Source organism: Synchiropus splendidus, chromosome 1 (genome assembly GCF_027744825.2).
Source record: "Synchiropus splendidus isolate RoL2022-P1 chromosome 1, RoL_Sspl_1.0, whole genome shotgun sequence".
In the NCBI taxonomy this organism is placed as follows: Eukaryota; Metazoa; Chordata; class Actinopteri; order Syngnathiformes; family Callionymidae; genus Synchiropus; species Synchiropus splendidus.
Window position 1 is genome coordinate 9780602 of NC_071334.1, and position 23721 is coordinate 9804322.

Genomic DNA, 23721 nt, shown 5'->3' on the forward strand with positions numbered 1-23721 from the left:
ATATATACTACAACAGGAGTGTAAACTTTTGAGCAGTATTTTGATCAAAAGTTGACCAAAATAGTGCAACCACTAACTACTATTGGTGGCAGGTTCTGACAGATGAAAGAAGACTTTTGAACCTGGCCTGGATGGATGAAGACGTCCGCTCTGTAAAGTCACTGGAATGACATCCATAATGTATTAAAACAAGAAATTAACATTAAAACAATTATTATGCAGCCACAAAGCCCAAACCAAATGTTTTTTTTTATAGATCACCTAACCACTTGATACTCCACTGTTTACCTGTAAAATCGCAAAAATTAAAATCATGTATGTCTGCGGAAAACTTTTTATTCTTCTCGATAGAAAAGTGGATTTCTTTTGCCATCTATTTAGAACCATAAATACATCCACAGACACTGTGCTCCCTGTAATTACTTCACATGGATTGTTATTGGCAACAAAGCGCCAGCTGTCAGTGAAATACAAATGGCTTGTCGGAGGTGAGGAAATAGACTCTTTTCAAGGGAACAACATTGCAAACAACATGTTTCAATATAATTCCAGTTTTGATCCGAGCTATACCCTGCATTGTCTTAACCTGAATGACTGTATACATTTTCACTCAGAATCATGTGTTATCTTTCTGATTCAGATGTGACTCCAACACTTGTCTTCATTTTTTTCTACATTGTTGGTTTAACTGTCATTATTGAGGAATTATTGTTGCATAACAGATGGACACCTGAATATCTACCTTTAGAATTTCAAATAAAATACAAATAAAACACATGAACATTTGTAAATGTGGATGTCTTTAAACATCTATCTGATGAAGCATTTGGGTAAAAAAATGAAAAAAAAAACTGGAGATTGTAATTCAGTGCATCTGTAATTTTATTTGAATCAATATTAACTTCTCCTACGTTTCAGAAATCAGCAATAATTTTGGAATATTTTTCCTGTGTCTCTTGATCCTGTTCCAAGAAGTCAGTGACAAAGCTGTGGCTGAGCCAGCATGGCCTGACATCCAAGCCACAATTTCATCCACAGCATTTAGAAGCCTTTGAGGTTGATAGCAGCATATTCTCTGCGTCAACAGTCCTGTTTATAATTTTCATCAACATCATTTAGCCCTAGAGGTTTCAGTTTGTTGACATTGGAATCTTGAACGGGCTTTTTGCGGTGAGGTTCTGTTGGCTCCTTCGAGTCAAGACCTCCAACTGTCACTCTGTAACAGCTGAGAATAAAGCAGAAAGGTGCAGGGCTTATGAGGCTTCGTGAAACAGTCTCCTTATTTTGCGAGTCCACCAGATGGCACTGTATGCCATAGTAAATTCCAACAACCAGTGCAATGAAACTGCATCATTTTTAAATGGAGTGCGCCACCTACTGAGTTCTGAAAAATGAGGACACTGCTTCATGAAGCCTCATCGACCCATTACCTCAGCTAAGTCTAAGGCTGTGGTTCTCTGTGTGAAACAATGGCATGTTCTTTCTGAGATGGAGATTTGATCCATGGCCAGGTAAGTTCTTCTGGAACCTTGTAAATGTTACTTACAGAATTAGTTTACCTTAGTTTTTCCACCCCAGCTTAAAATATGATGACCATAATTTCTGGACTATCGCTCGCTACTTTTTTCTCGTGGTCTTAACCCTGTGGCTTGTACAACAATATGGCTAATGGATTTTTACAGGCCAAAGAACGGCATGCTGCCAAAATGAGCATCATCACATGAAACCGATGAAATCACAGGCGTTTTATTTACCTTAAAGCGCTCGAAATGCCCTGGTTTCACGCGCATATCTGCAGAACAAGCTCTATTTTCCTTCTTACATTTAGTAAGTGGGGCTAATATTCTGGTGCACTCTATAGTCCGGAATTTATGGTAATCGAAAACGTGGCGAAAGTAATAGTTAAAATAAAGACAAAAAAAAAATTAAAACTTAAGTAAAATTACCTTCATTACCTTTTCACTGCACACAAAACAGCTCACTGCCATACAGCAGTATAAAGCTTTACTTAACTACATCTAAACTTTACCCTTGGACAGTGCACTGCAAATTCAAGAGAGAAAGAAGAGGTCAAGGCCATAAAAAAAGCAGATGCAAACAATGCGGTGTGAAAATTGCAGGTTCCAGAATTCCAAAACCCAAACAGTAAGACGGACACACACACATCAGTCATAATATTTATCCAACAGCTTATTTTCTATTCATTCTATTTTAGATCTCATGCCAGACAGTTCACATTGGTTGCACTGCATCTAACCTCATGTGCAGTTCTATGACTTATGGTCTTCAATAGCCTTCATGACTCCAAATGCAAAAGAGTTAGGGTGATGTATGTTCACTTCAATGGCTCCAGCAGACACGTGAAAATGTGTCTCTAAATCTTTACCAACGCGTTGCACAAACCACTTTTCCCTACTTTCTCCAAGTTTCCTGGACTTTGTCACGCTGTATTCAGACATGACAGGATCTTCCACCAGATGGACCAGATGTCCACAACCTCACACTTATTAACCTCAGACAAATAGGCATCTGTGCAGCAATGGCGATGGGAGTGTGGATTGCGCACTCAAAGGACAAAGTAGCTTTTATACAAATGCTATGTTTTTGGTTTCTGTGTGGGCTGTATGCTCACCAAGTAAATTGTATATTCAAGCACATTTTGTAATACAGATATATATGCAGACACACTCTCCACAGGGTTTATCACCAAATGCAACTCCTGTTATCTCACATATATTCCTTTTTTGTAAGGTAAGCCAAAGCATGAATGATTTCAGGACAACTTCCAGTGTGTGTGTGTGTGTGTTCATGAAGGTGGGGGTTCTGAGTAGCATCTCCAGGATGTCAACATCGCATCACAGGCAGTCACCAGAGTTCAAGTGCCACTTACACGCTCAGGTGCACAGACTATTCTCTTCTCGTTTTCAGCCCCTGGACAAGGCTGGAATAAGGACACAACCAGCCCAAACGTTGGAGGAAAAACATAAGAGCCATTCTGCAGGTGAGGGTCTCCACTAAAGGTCAGACGTCAAATCACATTCCTGACTCAAAGTTCGACACCAGCTCCAATGAGACTGAGCGGAGCTTGTCTCCAAAGGGCCTGATTCTAACTCCTAATGCATCAGATAGCGGCTATTTGCAAGTGTTTTTTTTGCATCCCAGAGTGACCCTGAAGTCAGCGTTCATGATGACTCATGCTTTCAACTGAGGAATATGTTCTGTGGTGTATCCTGACACAGTGGGCGGCGTGTAAAAAACTTCACGTATTTTGCAATTGCTGCTATTGAATGAGAAAGCCAAACATCATAAGGTGGAGGAGCCCAACACCCAGTCCCTGACAGATGACTCAGAAATTCTGAGTACATTGATACCAATATTGAACAGTGACCCAGTGTGATCATCTCAAAATTTGGAGTCTGCATTGAGTTGGCTGGCCACAGAAATTAAGAAATGAAATAACAGAAGAAACCATATTCTAGTGTATCGGTGTCTTAAAAAAAAAGAATATATATATATATATATATATATATATATATATATATATATATATATATATATATATATATATATATATATATATATATATATATATATATATATATATATATATATATATATATATACTGAAGTCCTTCTTCCTTCACGGTAGAGGAAATGGATTTAAGGGTGAACAGAGGTGAAAGAAAAAAATGAAGTGAAGGAGTCTCAGCAGTCTCAGTGAACTGACTCTCAGCAAGTGACCTTTCAGTGAAATGGAAGAATATCTTATCCATTAGAAGCCTTGGCCTCGGAGATCTCCTCCTGATTCCTAGCCACCCTTCAATTTTGCCGTCTGCTAAAGATGCACTTGGTGTAGCTGATTTATGACAACATGGATGTATGGGGGGAATCATGCGGCTGGCCCGCATGTGTTCCTTATTTATAGCCAACACAAATGAAAAGTGAGCTCATCCTCACACTCTTGGTTTCTTTCCATTTGCGTGGCCTCCCTTGCTTTTATACAACTGCTTCTCTATTTCTATCTGAAGCATCTGGAAGGAGTTATTGTCACCTCTCCACTGTAAGAAAGGTATGTATGCCTGGCCACATGCTGGTTTGGGGAATATGTTGCTTGTAGGAACCACAGCGGGCATCAATAGGACACTATTCATGGACAGAAACCATCCAATATTGTAGAGTATCTCACCCGTTGATAGCAGTCAAATTGTGCAAGCTTTTGAGCAAGTCGAACTAAAAATATCTGTATAGTCTTTGACTGTACCTGCGATAATGATATGTACCTGACATTTCGAAGAATAAGGTCAATGAAAATGCAATTGTCTACCACTCTGGCTTCAAACTGATATTATAAAATATTATATGTATTAAATATTAGGTGTGAATGTTGCTAAAAGAGGAACAAGTTCCAAACGTGTTCTTTCGAAGTGCTGGTGACACACACACACACGCAAAAAAAATGAAAAAATTCTTAACAATATATGATATATTTTCAAGCATTGTTATTTGACAAAAAAAAAAAAAAACGCTGTCTGTCTGAGTGAGGCTGGTGGCGTAAATGACATAAATGGCAGATCATATATTCCTAAGGATTTTTAGTAACAAGATGTGGAGTGCTTTATTAGCAACAATGCTCGCCGCAGCAGCTTCAGCACTGGAGGGATGAGGTGGATAGGACGGAACGTCAACTGGCGGTTGTCTCTCAGTGGACATCTGAACACTGTTGTCTCGTTTTACTGAACAGTGGATGGTGGGTGCACCGAGCGGGCGTCAGCTCAAGCGCAGTTACAAAAGCAAAAGCATCCTCTTTCTCTCTGATAGGAGTTTGTTTCATTCCAGGTGAGATTCCAACGTGGTGAGCATTTGAAGAGTGTCTCAACTGAGAGTATAGGATCGGGACAGTCGCTGTGTTTGAGAGTGTGCGTGTGGCTATTTTAGATGCAGATGGGTTGTCACTGTTTACCAACGGACTAATATTTCCTTGAAGCTTCACACAGTATGGAGATTTGTCGGTTATTTGACTGAATAAATAATCATAATGCAGATGTGGGAGAGCGAGTCACTGGAGCTTCCAGACTTAAATGAGTCAAATATATGACGTTTTGACAACAGATAAAGCAACTGCTTATAAGAGCAGACATTCTCAACGTGAATCTCCCTTCCCTCCCCTTTGTTTTCAAGCCTCTATGACATAGCTTCATCATAGAGTGTTCCGTCACGCCACCATGACACAAGCCTAACCCAATACCCGAAATGGTTAAAGGAGCTTTTACTTGTGTAGCGCTTTCCATGTTTATCCAGCAACCACCTTTACACTAAGTCACTCATTCACACACAATATCACATGGTGACGACAGTAATGCAGAGCGCCATCTGACCCAGCTGGAGCAAACCAGTCTTAAGTGACTTGCTCCGGGACACGACACCAGCAGATTATACCACATCCTCGTGAGAAGCTGAAACCAGACGTCCGTCTTCTATGCAGGGATGTTTCTGCGACTTAAGATTCCACACCAGAGCGTAGCTTTCCGATCACACCACAGTGTCGATTTCTTGTCGAGGACCACGATTTAATAAGAAGCTATCCAGACTTGCACGCTTGCTACGTTTGAGGATTACGGGCTGATAAAGCCTAGAGATGTTGCAAAAAGACAGGTGTTCATTGTGTAATGGAATTCGTGACCCTGCTAGACACACAAAAAAATCCTCCTTGTTCACTCAAATGACTCATACGCACCGCAATATCTGCAACAGCTAGTTCTTTTACCTTTACAGACTGTCTCAATAGATCGGCACTGAAAGATAGTGGCAATGGAATTACATCCAGATTCATGAAGAACAAGTCAGTGAGTTCTGGATGACTTTATCGGCAATTAAAAGGGGCTTCAAAAGTCTATACTTGTGGTTAAAATGACCCCATCAAATCCAGCCACGGTGAGATTGAGAGCGTTGGATCTGTTGAAGTCAGTTTCCGGAGTAGTCAAAAACCTGAAAGCAACCTGATGAGGATATATGTAAACCAGCCCTTTTTCTTTGTCTGTTCACCTTAAACTGGTACAAACAATGCTTCAGATCTCTCACGCCCACCGAAAATAGAACCTGTCGGTGTCTAACATCTTTGCTTTTGAGCTATTTTGAGGCGTTTGCAGACAGGCACTTCAAAAACTTAACTCAAGCAGGGAGGAGAAGAGAGCTGTGAATGTTTAGCCAAAGGGTTCGCTGGCTGTCTCTTTCAGTGCCCTGGTCACCTCCACGGCATCAATGAGATCAGTCTCTGGCATGTTACTGAAGGCAATGTCTGCCAGTGTGCCCTGCTGGAGCCTGAAGGCCACAGCAGGTTTCCTGTACTGTTCGCCTCTAGGCACCAGTCCAAAATAGGTAAAACTTTCACAAAGCATTGTGGATTTTAGCTCCCTGGTTTTGGAAAACAGGGTCAGTTGGCTGACACAAAGGTATGGATTGGAACACATTGATGTCACTGTTGAAATAGTTTCCCAAAGCCCATGGCTTCCCAAGCAATTCTGTAAAAAAATGTAAGTGAGAGGTGGCTTACAAATACACAGGCTGGCATTGTCATGATAAGGGTCTTAAGTAATGTGCGTACCACACAATGCAATTTGTCTCTATATAATTATTTACTTAATCAACAGCATATGTATGTTTGCACTCACTTGTGTTCCAGAAATTTTAACTAATGTAAAAAGTGGAATCCAGCACGATTATAAATATGAGGAGGACTGAAGCTGTCAGCAATAAAGAGGTCCTAATACTGCTGTCAACTGCTGGGTCGAGACCCAAAAGTGAGCTGTAAAGCTGATATCAGTGGGGGCACGTTTAGAAATAAATACATAAATAAATAAATGTCGCCATTAAAGTCCTATATTAGGGTCTTTCCTCTGAATTTTAATACATTAAGTTGCATTTTTTTCCTTCTTGTGAGGCGTCTTGTCTTGTAGGGATGATAGTGATTGTTTGTGAGGAAAAAACACATCTATTTTCTTCCACTTGGTTTTAAACTACAGGAGGCTATTTATTCAGAAGCAGTTTAGCTGTCATGTAGTAGTCATCCGATTGGGTGTATACATGGACAAGAACCTGATCAATGCGTGGCATTATCCACCTGTCTAAATCTGAGGCGAATTCCATAAAGCATTCTTGTTCAGATATGTATTCAGATTACTGAGCTCCATGGAAACGCACCTACAAAGATGACAATGTTACTGCTGTTTCACACTGACCATTGTTCCAGGATGAAAAACAACTATTTTCAAACTGTCATTTCAAAATAAATATTTGTGTTGAAATATTACGCAAATGTTTCGCAACAGTTTGAGTGGGAGGCATTGGTCCCCATATGTTCTCCAGAAATCTTTTTCAACAACTACACAAATTCCCCGTATTCTCACTCGATTTCTGTGTTCATCTTGGAGACAGTTAGGGTTGGGTTGTACTCGGGACAGTCCCGTGTTGCTCTTAAATCTTTTTTTATAGCTTATAGGATTTTGTTGCGTCACTTTGAAGGGCAGTCTGTGAAGTATTGTCTCAACTGAATCTTTAATGAAACACATACTTTTGCATCTGTATGATCCTCGCCATCGTGGCTGTGCCATGAAGGCCCAAATCTTGTGTCTCACCAAATTCTTCTGCTTTTGTTTCATAGTTTTTGACACAACAAACTGCACAGTTAGTGTTACCTTGCAAGATGCGCTTAAAAATAGCATGCGTATGTGTATGCGTAAGTTGCTAAGATGATTCCAATTAAAAAAAAAAAAAAAAAGGTATTTTATTATTGTTCAGCCTTTTCTTCTGATGATAACTTTTTTAAAGATAGAATTGAGACTGTAGGACTCACCTCTTCTGTCACAATCTGGCAACCTACAGAAGATGACACAGATGGTTTTGAAGAGCTATCAAAACCAAAAAGTCTTCCATGTAGTAGTATGATTTTGAAATTCACACCGATCCGTCTTGTTCTGTCCGACTCCTAATGTAGCTGACCAAACATATTTGCTGTGTCGCCTACCCGTCGAAACTGAAGGCACGTACAAATATGAAGCTTGCCCTCTGTGTGCATGCTGTGTGTAATTGTATTTTTTGAAGACTCCGAGAAGAAGGCACATCTCTGCTGCCATCACTCATAGCAGCCGCGAGTCTTTGGTCCCTGGCTCCGAGATAAGACTTGGGATCCCTTTGGTTCTTCAGTTTGATCAATCTGCAGATTTACAGCCTCCACTGCTGCACACTGATGAAGCCTAAGAGCCGTAAATTCCACTCCCCTCGTGGAGAGCTCGCCTCTATCTCTCTCATGAATTGATGTAACACTGCTGAAATCGTTCCTTTCTGGTTTGGGTACAACTCGGGGTGTGTCTGATCCTAATCAGGCAGGAGTGTGCTTCTGTTTACAAGATGTACATCTACTGCTACCATGCGCGCCACAAATGCTCATTTGCAAGCTATGTGCTTTGGTTGTGATCTGTCTGGCGCTCGGCATGACTCTGTCTGGCCCTTTGAGAGGCGTTGTAGCGCATCACTGTGTTGGCTTATTGCTCAACTCCCATATTCATGATCAAATAAATATGAATGGTGGTTGTTATGAGCAGAATATCTGACTCGTATTCGAGCAGAAAATACTTTTAAGCGGCTTTATTCTTTATGAATATGACAGGGAAGAAGCGTTTACAAAATCTGTGTCACACCTCATGAGTTCTTATTGAAACACTTTTCTGAAAATCGAACACCAAGCTTTCACAGCTCTCTTGCGCGGTCTTTCATGAGCACACCCGAAAATACCTTTCCCACAGGCTGATATTTGAGACCTGCAAGTCTTAAGGACGTAGACGTGATGAAGCGAGGACAAAGACTCGATCCTGTTGTAGCGAATTGAGAGTGGAGACCCAAGGTCACAGGTAAAGAGGGACTTAATGGCAACCTGCCTGACATCTTGACCCCCATTTTGTCGGACAGCAGGAGCCGGAGGTGCCTGACTAAAGCCAAAGGTTGCCCGCCGTGCCGGTCAAATTCCTGTCATCTTTAAAAAGATGCTCTTCTCACAGCTCCACAAACACATGGTGGAGTTCCCCAAAGTTTCTCTGGTTTGACAAAATAGTTGAATCATTTTAAAGTATGTATTATTGTTACAGATGAAGTATGTCATGCATATGAGTTATATTGGCCCCATTTTTCACGAAAAAAAAAACATACTTTGTGTCCTCCCATCCATTTTCTTCTGCTTATCAGAGGTCAGGTCGCAGGGCAGCAGCTGTGGTTGAGAGGCCCAGTAGTAAGAGCAACCCTTTCCCTGCTCCTCTGGGAAAATATCAAGGGCCAATCTTCCAACATGTCCACGGTCCCCCCAGGACCTCCCTCCAAAGCAACAGTTTTGGGGCGAGATACAGCACCATTTTTTTTATGATACTATAAGGCATTCTGAAAATAATTTTCTGAATATTCTTAGCTATATTTTTATTTGCACAGAAAAAAAAACAAAAAACATTGTCATTACACATCTTTCCTCGTGAGTCGGCCCCTACACTGTGTGGCAGCTGTGTAGTGTTTATGGCTACAAGTTTACTAATCTCAGAGAGTTGAGACAGGTGGGGGGTGGGATCATTATTTCGAGTTAGGCCAACATCTGAGGCCTAAAGCAGGATGAAAATACTCTGATCTTCTTCCCACATGCCCTACAGCCTTAGAATCTTCTCGCAGCAGTCAGATTCCCACTGACAGAGGATCAAACACGCTTCTGCAGAGTTAGCCTCTTCTAATTTAGTCTCATTGTGCAAGAGCTCTTTTGGCCTCATGTGTTTGCCAATGACATCCATTCCTGCACGCCCTCATACGTATTCAGAGCGTGACAAGATTGTGTTTTATTAAGTATCTGTTAATGTCTGGAACGAACAAAGCCGTGGAGACTTTACAGACAAGCCTTTGAAAATGCAGTGAAAGAGAAGAAACTCTCATGGGCATTCATCCTCTTTTTTTGTGTTGTACATGTAGTGCCCTATAGGGGGAGCCATGGCTTCATGAACCAACCTCTGCTGCTTGACTCATGTGTTGGGAACAAGTTAAGACTCACCCGTGACCCTCAGTCTGTGAAGGCACCACAGACATCACACACACTAACACGAGACAACATATCTATGCAGCATGGCCATTTCATATTCACCAATGATGTCTTTATTATTGACTAGAGAGCATGATGTGGGGTTTGGGCTTCACAATGTGTTCACACAGTATCTCAGACATATGTGAGACAGCTAACTTTTAACACTATGAATTTATTGATTTTTATCTCTTCATAGATCGTGTTGTCACACATAGTTGCACTAGGATATGTATTATTTAGCTATTACATGTCTCATTGTGATGCAGTTGATTTAACAATCCAGCATGGCAATTTCTTCTGACTCCATTTAGAGCCATATAGACATTTCCGCGCGATTTGACAAATCACACGCTGCACTCGGTTGGTGACATGGCTGCGACTGTCGCTGTGAGTAAATGACATATTCTATTACATAACACTTTCCGCTTACGAATAATCCACCAGGACGAAGAAGACGATCACTTCAGTTTTGAGTTTCTCTCTGGTGGCTCTTGTTGGCTCCTACAGTCAGAGGCGATCGGTGACTGCTCTGGAGAGACTGCCCAGCTTCTCCCGAGGGATTAGCACTTTTCTGCTGTAGCTCAATCCATGGTAGGCAGGCGGATATTTAGGGGCTCAATTTTGCAATTGCCTTGACTTCACATGTATTGAGCTGTGTTTTGGGGTGCACAGTGCGGTGGTAAGCAAGAACGCAAGATGGACTGAGGCAACCTTGGTCCTCTGTGTGTGAAGTCCAACCCTGGGTTAAATCTAGGCACTCTGATTTACTCCCCCAGTCCAAAAACATCATAATTTTTGCCAAGACATTTGACACAGACATTTTTGCCAGGTTGTCAGGGTGGAAACGTAAAAATAACTTCAGCATCACGCTTGAGTTTAGCCATTTGCTTTTGATGGTTATGTTGTGAGTAGGAAAGGTCCTCGCAAAAAGATAAAAGATGTCAAACGTCTCCGTATTTGTGGGGACCAATTCTTGGAAACACACCAACTTGTGTGGACCTTATGCATTTGTGGGGACCTTTTGCCTGTCTCCACAAGTTTAAGCCTCAATTTGAGGCTTAAACTTCCAAATAACTGGGTCACTATAATTGAATATAAGTTTTGTTAAGGTCCTGGTTAAGGTTCTGCACTTGTTTTGGTTGGTGAGCAGTCCCCACAAAGACGGTCTGTCAAACCTGTGGGTGTACGAGTGTGTACCTGCTTCAGCTAAACTTGTGAGGACCAATTCCTGGAAGCGCACCTACCCTGAGGTGATATTTTTGCATGTCCCCTCAAGGTAAAGTTTTGATATAAGGACTGAGCAAACCAATTTTGGACTGAAAACCACTCTAAACAGATAAGTAGTGGAGGCACAGTTCCATTTAGAGTTTATAAGCCATCTGCCCAAAAACATCCACAAAAACTGTGCGAGAAAGTCATTGAATAATTTTTGTTGCTTAGTAGATTATTCATTTATAAGCTTTTAAACATTGGAATATAATACCTTGACATGTATTCTATTTTTGTTGGAGTTTCCATGTCATCTTCATGCTCTCAGTTTGAAAGAGTGACTGGCGTGTTTGCGTTGAATAAAGAGTTTTGGTCTCTTTGTCTCATGTCTGATATGATGGGTGTTTCCAACACTGCTTATATCATTCGTCCGGACCTCCAGAACAAGTGAGTCGACCCAGACTTCCATTTACTTGTCGCTAACTGGTTAGTTATACTGTGTTAGCTTCGAAAACAAATATTGTATAAAAAAATAATGCAATATTTTGCCAGAGTTTTTGCTTAAAGCATAAAAGGAGTTTAAATTAAAGATGCTTATGTCATGAAAGTCATAGAAATGTTATGTGAGATGTTTTTAGCAATGTTTGCACTCCAAAGTCCTCAACAGCTGGCTTGTTGTTGTCTTGGATATTTTGGGATGTGAGGTCATCCTCATCATTGCAATATAAAATAGGCCGTCCATCCTCACTGTAACATTTCTACCCATGATAAAAAGGTTTACGACACCATGAACACCAAAAAAAGTCATTTATCACGCAACTGCCCAATGGTTCACCTTCATCTGCGTGTACCTTTGATTAAAAAAAAATACAAAAAAATGACTGTGTCAAATGTGCCATATAGAGACAGACGTTGACACCATTTCTTTGTACAAAGCTTGATAAAGAAATGCCTCGTGACTACTTCATGTTTTTGCATCGTGTCCTTCCTGAAAACAGTGAATTCAATTTCATTGCAGCAAAAGTACCTCACAAGGCAGCACGATATTTTGCCCATAAAAAAAAAAAAAAACAGTCAGTTCAGTGTAGTCTATTTACGTCGGCCGGATTGAGATCAGGAGTGCTTCAGGTATGCTCCAGGGCACCCGCAGCAGCGCTTCTGCGGCTCAGTTTGGGTCCCCTAAAAATTCCGATCCACTTCCTTTAAGAAAGTGATTTATCCTTAATGTATAAAAAAGTCAGTCTTTGCCATTCAGCTCTGTATTACTGCAGACTGTGTGTTAGGTCTGAATCACCTTTGTGCCCAACAATAAATACTGTTATCTACTGTATGAGCAAAAAAAAAAGGCCATTTTGCATGCACATGTTACCTAGAGATAGGAGGATTACAACAGTAATACACAATCTGTGTATGGAAAAAGACCAAGACTGCAAAGGTTTGGCTCTGACCTGCAGATTGTGCACGGATGTGAGCGTGTGGGGCTTCATGCTCTGTGATATGTTGCATCCAAGCATGATGTCAGCAGGTTGGGGCGTGAGTGAATCGTATGCTGGGTCTCGGGGCAACAAGTAGATGCAAACCTCTGACAACCCATTACCCAAGGCCGGACCGTGATTTCGTAACGGGACATCTGGACTTGTAATCCGCATGACTTGGTAATGTTGTTCGCCCTGTTGGGTTTTTTTTTTAATCTATAACCACTAAAATGCAAGCATGTAAGTTAATGGGCCATTATCAAACCCACACTGTTGGATAGATGATGAAGCCATTTAATGTCTTTAATTAAAATGAAAATGGAAAATGACTCAAGCTTTAAAGCTTTTGCTGTCCCAGACTCTTCTAATTAATTTTTCGGAGTCAATACTCAGTGAATTGAACAGAACAAAGGAGGGAAAATGGATTAGTGAGGAGAGTGTTTGTTCTCTCTTTTCTTTCAGTGTGTCGGTACATATTTGTTCCAGTGAATGTTGAGTTGCGCCCAGGTTAACTAGTGGACTCAAAACCAGACCTGGTCTCAAGACTTGGCCTTGTCTCGGAATCGACTGTTTATAGACTCGGTCTTGGCCATGCTCGAATATTTTGTCGAGATCAGTGAAGACCACAGCTACTGTGACTAAAAATAAATGAATAAACATGTTCAATTCCTGAACAATCATGTTCCTTGTTCTTGAAAAAAACCCAAAAACCACACAATACATAAAAAGAACAATACCTAAATGCTACCTTAGTAGTGCATCCATTTGTAAATATACAAACATACATGTTAGTCTTCGTGCTAGGCAGGGTTTCGTGGAGTGTTGGGGCCTATCCCAGCAGTCACTGGGTGACAGCATTTGTAAACAGAACAGCACTGAAATGAATATATATTTCAATGAATCGTTCAAAGTTGGTTGGAATTGAGGATCATAGGAGCTTTGTTTGGAGTGAACACAGCAGATGGACAAATAAATGTCTTCCGTTTCCAGTCTCGGTCTTGACCCACACGCCCCTCAGTGGTCTTGACAACAACACTATCAGTACAGTGCTATTAATGGTGAACCTCAAATGATCGTAAACCTGCCAATAAAAGCCTTGATATCATCATTGCAGGTCAACTCCAAGACATTAACCGGCACTTCACTTCTCATGAAACCCTCCAGTCACGTGTCAAACTGTCGCTAAAACTGAGTCAGTAAATTCTACTGTAGTGTGTGTCACATTTTCAAGGTGTGTTAGCGAACAGTACCGGTGTCACACACAGGCGTATACTCATGTGGGATTCTCATTAGCATATCGTATCGGAGCACATTTATGTGACCTGGCAAATATTGACGATTTTGTCCCGGCTTATTGTGTGAAAATAATTATCTGATGATTGCCAAGGTCTAATTGCCACAGCTGGGTGTGTGCGTCTATCTCTCTCCCTCCGCCAACAGAGCGACCGAGTCCTAGCTCATTACCCTGGAAGAGAGGAGCTGCTTTATCTTCTATCTGGCCCATTTTAACTGCTAGCCTATTTTTAAATGGGGTTCCACACTTCGCCTTGTAGGCAGCAAAGAGCGTAATCTCTCGGTACACGCTCGCTCTTCCTTTACCCTCCCAGCCTGCTGCACGCTCATTGTCTGACTTGGCTTTTCTCTTTTGTTGGTTCAGATAATTAAGGAACGGAAGACAATGTGTTGGGCCTTCCAAAAAAAAAAAAAAAAAAGATTCTGAGCGCTTGCAATATTTGAAAGAGTCAGTACGTCAAAATGTCGATGTTAAATCCATGCTTTTCTGGACTTGTTTATTTATTTAAAAGTCAAAATTGAAAAGATGCTATTGTTTGAGCATCCTGTAGCAAGTTAGATTTCGATCGGCATAGTTCTGTCACTGGTGAGGATCACAGTTGTGGGGAAGAAAGTCAAAGGAGAAAATGCGACGAAACGTATTTTCTGCGCTATTGAGTGCACCTGAATATAAAGGGAATTTAAGAAGAAAAAAAGAAACACTGTCATGGTCTAAAGGTCCATGATTTTCATGTACCGACACAAAAAAGCTTGTGGATACTTCTAAATGTAAACAAACTTGGTGGGGTTCTGAACATGCCTCATGATGCCTCCAACATTATTAGACTCATCACATCAGACCAATGAAATCGCGTGCTCAATGCGCTGTTTTTTCCGTCGTTGCTTTGAAATCAATTGCCTTTAAATATTCTTTTGACTTTTTTCATTGCGTTATTCATGTTTGTTGTGGTCAAACCAACCCATCCTCATACCCAAAATGGACTTCTGCATCCAACCCTGATGACAAAGGCAGTTTATGCACAGGTGCTTTAATGGAGTACATTATGTTTTTCATCCATGTACTTGTACGTGTCATCAGGAACCGTGACCGTGACTGAAACGCCTGAGCATTTGAGGGGCATTAAAGAGAAATTACAAGTTAGTGCAGTACGTACAAGAGAAGCCTCATCGTATGGCTTACCTAAACCCAACCGCCTCCTTTCTTTTACACATTGCGCTGCGCACGTTGTCAGCATGTGCCACAGAAGGCGGAACATGTGCCTCAATTGCAAACTTAATGCATCAACATGCAACTCTGAAGTTTGCGTTTGTCGTCAGTATAGGATGCATAAGTCCACTTTCCGAACATCAATATACAAGTAACATCCGACTTACGACCTGCTCGACTTACGTCCACCCGTACTCACGACCACGGCCAGCAGATGCTTTTTTGTTTTTTTTTAATTCAATGGCACCGCAGCACGTAGCAGCCCAGCATCACGCACGACAGTTACGGCAGCACAGTATCCCAGCGTCTCACTCTCACACAGCGATCTACCACTACAGTAGTACCTATAATCCTTGCATCTTTTGAATGGCATTCGACTTAAATCCAATCTGACTTACTACAGGTTGGTCGGAACCGATCCCGGTCGTAAGTCGGATGATACTTGTACAGTATTATGCCAGTGGATTGAGGATGGGTTGCTGAAAGAGGTAAAAAAAAAAAAAAAAAAAGAAAATGTTCAGATTAATCGCAATGATAACTTAAGTTGAAAAACATTATTAAATAAAATCAATTTCAAGTCATATTGATAGACAATAGATCAATATTTGTTGCTAAAATGGGCCTAAGCATAATGGGTATTTCTAGTTCCCTGAAAGATCTAATGGTATATACAATGTTTCCTTGCTGAAGCAAACATTAACGCAATTTTCTTAAAGCAGCATGTCATATCAGCTGTTGTCATCCCTCTCTCATTCCTGCACAGTCTCCCTGATAGTCTTGCTCCTTATTACAGTTTACATCATGGTTCATTTATTGGTGCATTCATGAATATAGGTCACACGACACTGTATGTTCATGTAAGGTTTGACACATTTCTTCAGCCTAAAATCCGCCGGCATTGTTCCCTCTTGGTGTCTGCGAGCAACGTCTACATTTGCATGTCTGAGAATTGGCAGCCGGATCCTTCGGTGAAGGACAGTTTCTTTGTCTTTGGAGGGAACTCATTAGGTGTGCAGACATTGGCCCTATCCTTTTTACTGGTTCCTCCGTCAACACCATTTGTGCTTTTCATTTTTCACGCTCCCTCTTTCTCACCCCCTCCCTTTTACACCATTTACTACAGTCAACCCCAACCGGCTCCTCGCCGCTCACAGCGCCCGCCTGTTCTCTATCCCCTAGTCCCAGTGCAAATCAGGAACATTCCGCCGTGCGGGTTGATATTCCTGAAGCCAAGTCACAGATACGTTTACATTTCAAGCGTCCGTGACTGTGACAGACATGTTTATAACGTTATCAGGCACAGTCAGACTTGCCAGCGCTCGTCTATTGTTCATTTGGAAGCTATTGAATGTCTCAGACCTGCGAGTCTTGCAGCTCTTTCCTACACGACTCTCATTTTGAAGGTGTTGACACGAGAGCCCATGAATATTTAGGCGATGCTCTCATGCTGAGTGACTCGAAAATCTGAGCTACACAGGGGGTTGTCAGTGACTTAAGGTATTGAACCTCAGACTCTCATGGCAGTTGTGACGATGTGACGTTAGATCACGTGCGTGGATCTCTCTGGAAGCACACTACGCCAGTTGGGGGTTTCACAAAAGCGGAACTGGAAATCGAGTGCAGATAGTACCATTTCGTCTTTTTAATATCAATAAATCCTGGAGGAGTTAAAAGTCTGTCTTTATCGGATAATAAGCCCCATTGGATGAAACCCCTCCGCTCCTTCAGTGCACTTGCTCACAGCCCTCGATCCCTTTGAGGAAACCACTGAGATCATTTCATGTTTCCTTCCCTGGAGACGCAGTAGCTTCCAGAATAATTTTATTTTGAGTGCTTATTGAAAGTCTTTGAACTGCTTTATCAATGTCTGGCAGATTAAACTCCAGACATAGTTGCTTAATACTTAATTGTTAAATGCTTTGCACATATTGTTAAAAAAAAAAATGGAAGAAGAAACTTTAAGTACCATTTTTCTTCAGTCAAAATTGTCCCAGAAGCTTTCCATCAGGGATTAGATGCCAGTGTAAAGATTGACAGAGAGAAAATATGTTTTTTTTTAAAAAGCTAGTGTTGGATTTCTGATAAGCTTTTATCAAAATTTAAATAGCATGATCATTGCCAACATGATGACAAAAGCACCATTAATTTATTTGGTTATTATTTATTTTTCTTTTCTCTGTTTTGCCAAAAAATAAAAAATGGAATAGTAAAATCAAAAATAACTACATAAATAAAATAATTTAAAAAAGAGTTTTGATGTGTTTGAATGTTGAACGCTTTCATGGTTTTTGTGGTGAGTCTGAACGGTGATTCTATTGAATATTCATGTTTCAGTAAATCCACCTGGAGAACAAATAAAATGAGACCGTAACAGGCTTCTGTCCCAATTGTCATTTATTCTCTGTCACAGAACCTTTTTTTTTTTTTTTTTGGTAAAGTGTTGTGTGTGTGCCTGTTGTTGTTCAGTGTTGGAGGGGAGCCAAAGCAGCTCTTCTAAATTAAACTGTGGAAAAGCCCCACAGTCAACATTGACTTAGCCTGAGCTACCGGCGACTGGAGCCGGATGTTCAAAAGTCACCTTGATAGTTTTGATCATTAGAAGTCAACCATGTTGCCCTAAGTCAATTAGCAACTGAGAGATTACAGTGTGAGATGGTGTTCACGGTTTTACACAGGTACGTCGCCTCGGAACTTGCTCTAGGGTCGATACAGGTTGCACTCAGACATCACTGGTCTTTACTCTTACACATCAGTAGTGAGCACCATTTCTCAGCACATTTGTTAATTCCTCTGTTTTGCAGTGGAGCCAAATGCCTCGCACAGTTCAAGCCAATGTAGTAGCGAGTGTTATTCTTCTAGTCTGACCTCAAACTCTCTGAGCTATGAAACAAACATCAAAGTTTATGCAGGCTCTGATCTCATCCTTCCACCAGACATTGGTGCACGGGGAGAGGATAAAAAAAGCCGACCCTCGATGCACAGCGCCTTGACATTATTAATTTAATGCTGCGACATAAAAAACGAATGCAATGAGAAATGAACCTTCTGGCACTGAACGGTGCCATGACTTGCCAATGGTATCGACAGTGTATTAATGTGAATAACACTGCAGTGATATGAAGACGTAATTGCATGACTGGTGTCAGGGAGTGATGCTTCACTTGTTTTTGGCCGGAGATGTGGTGATTCATTATTCAAACACCGTAATGTCAGTATCGTATCAGGGATGTAATAAACTGGACATTTGACTCTTTATTTAATACGTTTACTGTGTCAAAATATAGTATATGAATACATGATCAGAAATATGAGTAAATCTAACAATAAAATAAAATAAAAAATTCACGACATCCTCGGACGTTCATTTTTGTCCGCTTCAGTGACAATGCCATCTTTAGCCCAGAAATGTTCTCGATACTCACTCTGTAATAGTATTGAGTTCCTGGCGAGTCGTATTGGACTTCTGTTTGGCAGGAGGGCTATTGATTTCATTAAGAAGACGTGTGGTGCACATTACAGAATGATGACTGCTTCATGGGAGGTCAACAAGGAATCGATATGAAATTATATTACAGCTTCGACTTACTGGGGTAGGGCCAGCTCCACGCTCCACTGCCGGCTCGCTTATAAACCTGCAGGGGGATTTCTCCTGCAGGTACTTTTTGTCTGTGACTGAAACATGGTTAAAGGACAGGCCTACAGATGACTGGCTTGATGCTAAATGGTAAAATGGTAAACGGGACTGTGCTGTACACAGTATATTACTTAGTTAATTCAATTGTGTTCGGTCGGTCAGTGTGTAAGGCAGGATAAAAAGATAAAATAAAATAACAAATAGTTTAAAGCTGGCTTGTCAAAGTGAAGGCGTACTTCCCCATTGGGCCCTTTTCACATTTGTATAGTTTGTTTGCTCAAGTTTAGCACCTTCTACTGAGGTAGTCAAGACCAGAGCCTTCAGAGACCAAGACCAATAAGAGAGGCCAAGACCAAGAGCAAGTGAATACCGAATGAATATTTCTCACTGCAAAAGAAACAGTGGTCATTATTTAAAAATAAATATCATGAACTGAACTACTATTGTCGGGAAACAAAACTATTGTTTTCTGCACTGTACACAGTTTGGCAACAGTTGTGGGCTTGTTCTGGCCCTCCTCATCGGTCTTGGTCTTTGTATGCTCTGGTCTTGGCACAGTCTCTTCAACGCTAATCTCTGAGACACCATGGTTTAAAGGCTACACAAGGGATACCATATTCCAAAAGGAGGGGGAACACACTCTTTGTTTTGGGGTGTTGTGTCATCTAAGACTAGTGGTGGGGTCAGGACCGCAGACCTTGTCTCTTTTCTCTCCCTCCTTTCTTTTACTCATTCCGATGCGCACGTTGTCAACATGTGCCACAGAAGGCAGAGCATGTGCCTCAATTGCAAGCTTAATGTATCAACATGCAACACTGACGGTATAATTCAATGTCTGGCACCGCAGCACGTAGCAGCCCGGCATCGCGCACGACAGTTACGGCAGCACAGTATCCCTGCATCTCACTCTCACACAGCCAGCTACCACTACAGTAGTACCTTTAACCCTCGGTCGGAACCGATCCCAGTCGTAAGTCAGATGTTACTTGTACAGTGTTATGCCATTGGATTGAGGATGGGTTGCTGAAAGAGGTACTGGTGGACTGGTGGTGGGGTCAGGACTGCAGACCTTGTCTCTTTTCATTGAAAAACTAACAATATCGCTGCCCATGGACAATATCCAAAAGACTACAATGCTTTCTGCCTGAAATGGACACTTTTGCTTTCATATCCAATTGCAAACACGTATCAGGGGTCAATCCTATGGCATGATTCAGGTACAGGTACCGGTATATATTTACTTTTGGCTAATGGCTCATTGTCCCATGGTCTGTGTGTCTTCCGATGGGAATAGGGGGAGCAGCTAATGACATACCAGAGGACTTTAGAGGGTGGGGAGTGGTGACTTAAGTCACCAATGAAAGCCATAGAGTCTTTGCTATAGGAAGAGGGGGGTGGGGGGAAAAAAAGAGCAGAGTGAGTGACAAGTTAATTGGGGGGATCTTTGTACCCCAGGGTCCGGTCCTGATGTGGAGTCCAGACGGGTGGGATGGTATGCAGGCTAATCCGCCTCCCCTCAGAGCAGGACTCACTCCTGAGACAGGAAAGACCTGTTCAAGTGGGAGTTTGAACAATTTTATTGTTCCAGTTGAAAGTGCTGCTCTCTGATGAGCTGTGCAGACTTCGCTTTAATGATATTTGACGTTTTCTCCATTCTTGAAGACAGTTCAATACTGTTTTGAAGTTGGTTGCTGCGTCGCAGGAACACAATAGCGGCTGACAAACATGATGAAGTACTGAGCGGCCTTGTAATGGAGTGACGTTTTTATGGCTTTAACTTTGAGGGAGTCGTGGCAGGACAGAGAGAGGACAACCAGATGGTGTCAAGAGTCTGTAGTCGCCTTGTCCTCTGTCGTCACAGAGCACCTTTTATCTGAACTCCAAGACTTGCTCCATAACACCAGTGGCTATATATATATTTCTGTTGTTTTTTCCCCCTCCACATTTAAGCCGACACACCAGACCAGCCATATTTCATCATAAAAAAAGACTCATTGCAAAAAAAAAACCCTATGAGTCATTCATCACAATTTAGCTACTTAGCGCTGTATTCTACACCTGGATGCCCAGCTTGCTATTAATGTCAGCTGCTCACTAACGCAAGTCAGTGAGACACACCAGAAAATCCAGGCTGACACTTTGGCTGCTCGCCTCAGAGATTAGAGATTCATTTTTCAGTTAGAGACGTTACTTTCACATGACCGATGATGTTTCTTCCCACATACCAGGGACAGGTCTGTAGCCTGCTCTGCGGACACGCGACAGAAACAGCCACTCACGTAAACAAATGAATTGCTTGACAAACTATAAATATGGTGGACTGTAAAGTGTTCCGAAAAAATGAAACTGACATTGACACTGAAAGGTGTGCTTGTTTTGTCTCACGCTATCCGACGTCAAATTGACAGGGGATAAAATAAATAAAGACTGAGTTGAACTGATTCAAGTCAACGGCAAAAGTACAACTTCAGGTGGTGCAGCTCTAAATTCAATCGTCCAATGTTCCTGGGATCAGTGTTAAGGTTTCTTTCTTTTAAATGATGCAGCTATAGCTCTATGATTGAGTAAAATATTTCAGAAAAAACATGAAAAGACATGAACATGTGTTGTAACACATGACACCAGACCAGCTATAGCTGGGGTATAAACTCATTTCGGAGTTTCATCAATTCATTTTCGTAATCTGAGCGTCCAAAAAAACATTCACCTTCAATGATTGACGAAGTGAAGAACGTCAAAAACATGCAGAGTGGAAGATAAATAATCCGTTATATGCATTAGGAAAGTGGTTAAGCTGTGTGTGGACTGTGCGAGGGATTGTGTTTGACTTTATTAAACTTCTATGAATTTTGATGCTTTGGCGTTAAATGGAAAAAAGTCACATCGGCTCAGTTAATGTGAAAAGTTGGATAAAGTGCTCAAGCTGCTCTTCCCACACTAAACTGCTCGGTCAGGTGTTTTTCAAAGTCGGTTCACTTCTCTGTGTGTCTCATAGTCCATTCCTGAGGCACATAACATGCATGTATGCTGCTGGATTCATTGAGCACATCTATCCATCAGTGTGGAAGAAAGATAATAATCTAATTTAATTCAATGCACAATCAATAATAATAATAATAATAATAATAATAATACGTGAAAAGTCTTATGAAGCATCATGAAACAGGGTCCTCAGTTTCAGAGCCCACTTAATGTCACAGTCTGCTCTGAAATATTTTGGATTTGACCGACAGTTTCAATAAAAAAAAAAAAAAAAACTAGTTAAGGCGTACTGTAAATTGTAATATTGATAAGGTTGGTGGGTGATACTTCTGTGGGGATTAAATGTATGAAAAAAATAAATAAATAAATAAGAACCAAGACAAAAGGAAATGTTCTAAGGATGAGAGAAGAATAAGCGACATATAAATAAAAATGCCTTAAAACTCAACAGGAGAAATAAGCAAAATGAAGGACATTTTTCAGACCACAGTCAAAATAACAGTTTTGAACATATTTCGATGAGATCTTCAGAAAATATTGACGATGGGATAAAACAGCTGATTCATTTTGAGTTGTGTTCTTTATTATCACCTGGATCCAGGAGTCTTCTGGTATTCGTTTTTCTTTCTCGACACATAGAGCTGCAGCAATGAAAAAAAAAAAAAAAAGCTGGCTTGAAAACTCTGCGTGCAATCCTGTCACAGACTTTGAATTGCAAAAGAAACTGACATTGCCCAACTTAGGCCCGGACCGACTGCACGCAATATCACTCGATGTAATAAAAGAAACAAAAGCCTTTTAAACATGACGGAGATGTGTTTTTAAACCAGTGAAGCCCATAGAAATGTGCTACTAAATGAGTTACGACCCTCTTCATTCCTTCTCAAAGTGGACTCTCAGCTTTGGATGTTTTGCCAAATGACCTTTATGTATAAAAAAATAAAATAAAATTGTCTTTGTCATTGTAATAGTCCAACAATTCCAGTAATGACCATTCGTTGACAAAAAAAAAAAAAAAAAGTTTAACAGATCTCTAACTCACCTTTAAGTAAGTAAAAGATACTGCACCGATTCATTCTAAAATATTTACTCAGACATTCCATGGTTTTATATTAAGTAACCCTAACTTCGAATTGATAAATTGAACCAACAACAAACAGCTCGGGGGCGACCTGCTGCGCTGCATTTTAAAGAGCAACTTCGCTGATTCTCCATAGATCTGGAGGATGCCACCCTGGCGGCCTCATATTTATTTTGCATTTATATTCATTCGGCGGCCCCCGGGGGCCCGTCTGCGCAGGGCACCACTGCAGGGGGTAGGAGATGTTGGGCAGAGCGTGCTGCTTCATCTACATCTCAAAGTGCGACTGCTATTAGAGCGTCTCAGTGTCTGGAATGTAAACAGGAGCCGGTGCCGGCTGATCAAACCAACCAAGTCGGTGAGACGGTCTGGAGTGCTGATTGGCTTTCTTGATTGCAATCATCTTGTAAGTATGACATTTGCCATATTTCTTGTTTATTTTTTTTTGTATAATGACTACTATTTGTTTTCTCTTTTTGTTTTTCTTGTTGTAGAAACTCATGATCATTTTTCTTAAACTCACTGAACTCAGGAAACATGGCTCCAAATGCCGTTTTTATTGTTAAAATTCGCGAAGCTGCTGTTTTCCACTGGCGGTTTCCTGCCTGCCTGCTGGTCACATTTTCAGTGTGAGGGTCTGTGTTCCGGCTGCATTCTCCAGTTCCCTCTATCAGGGGGGAATTACAACATGGGGGGGAGAAATAAACCTGCTGACAGGTCAATTTCCAAGCGCTTACT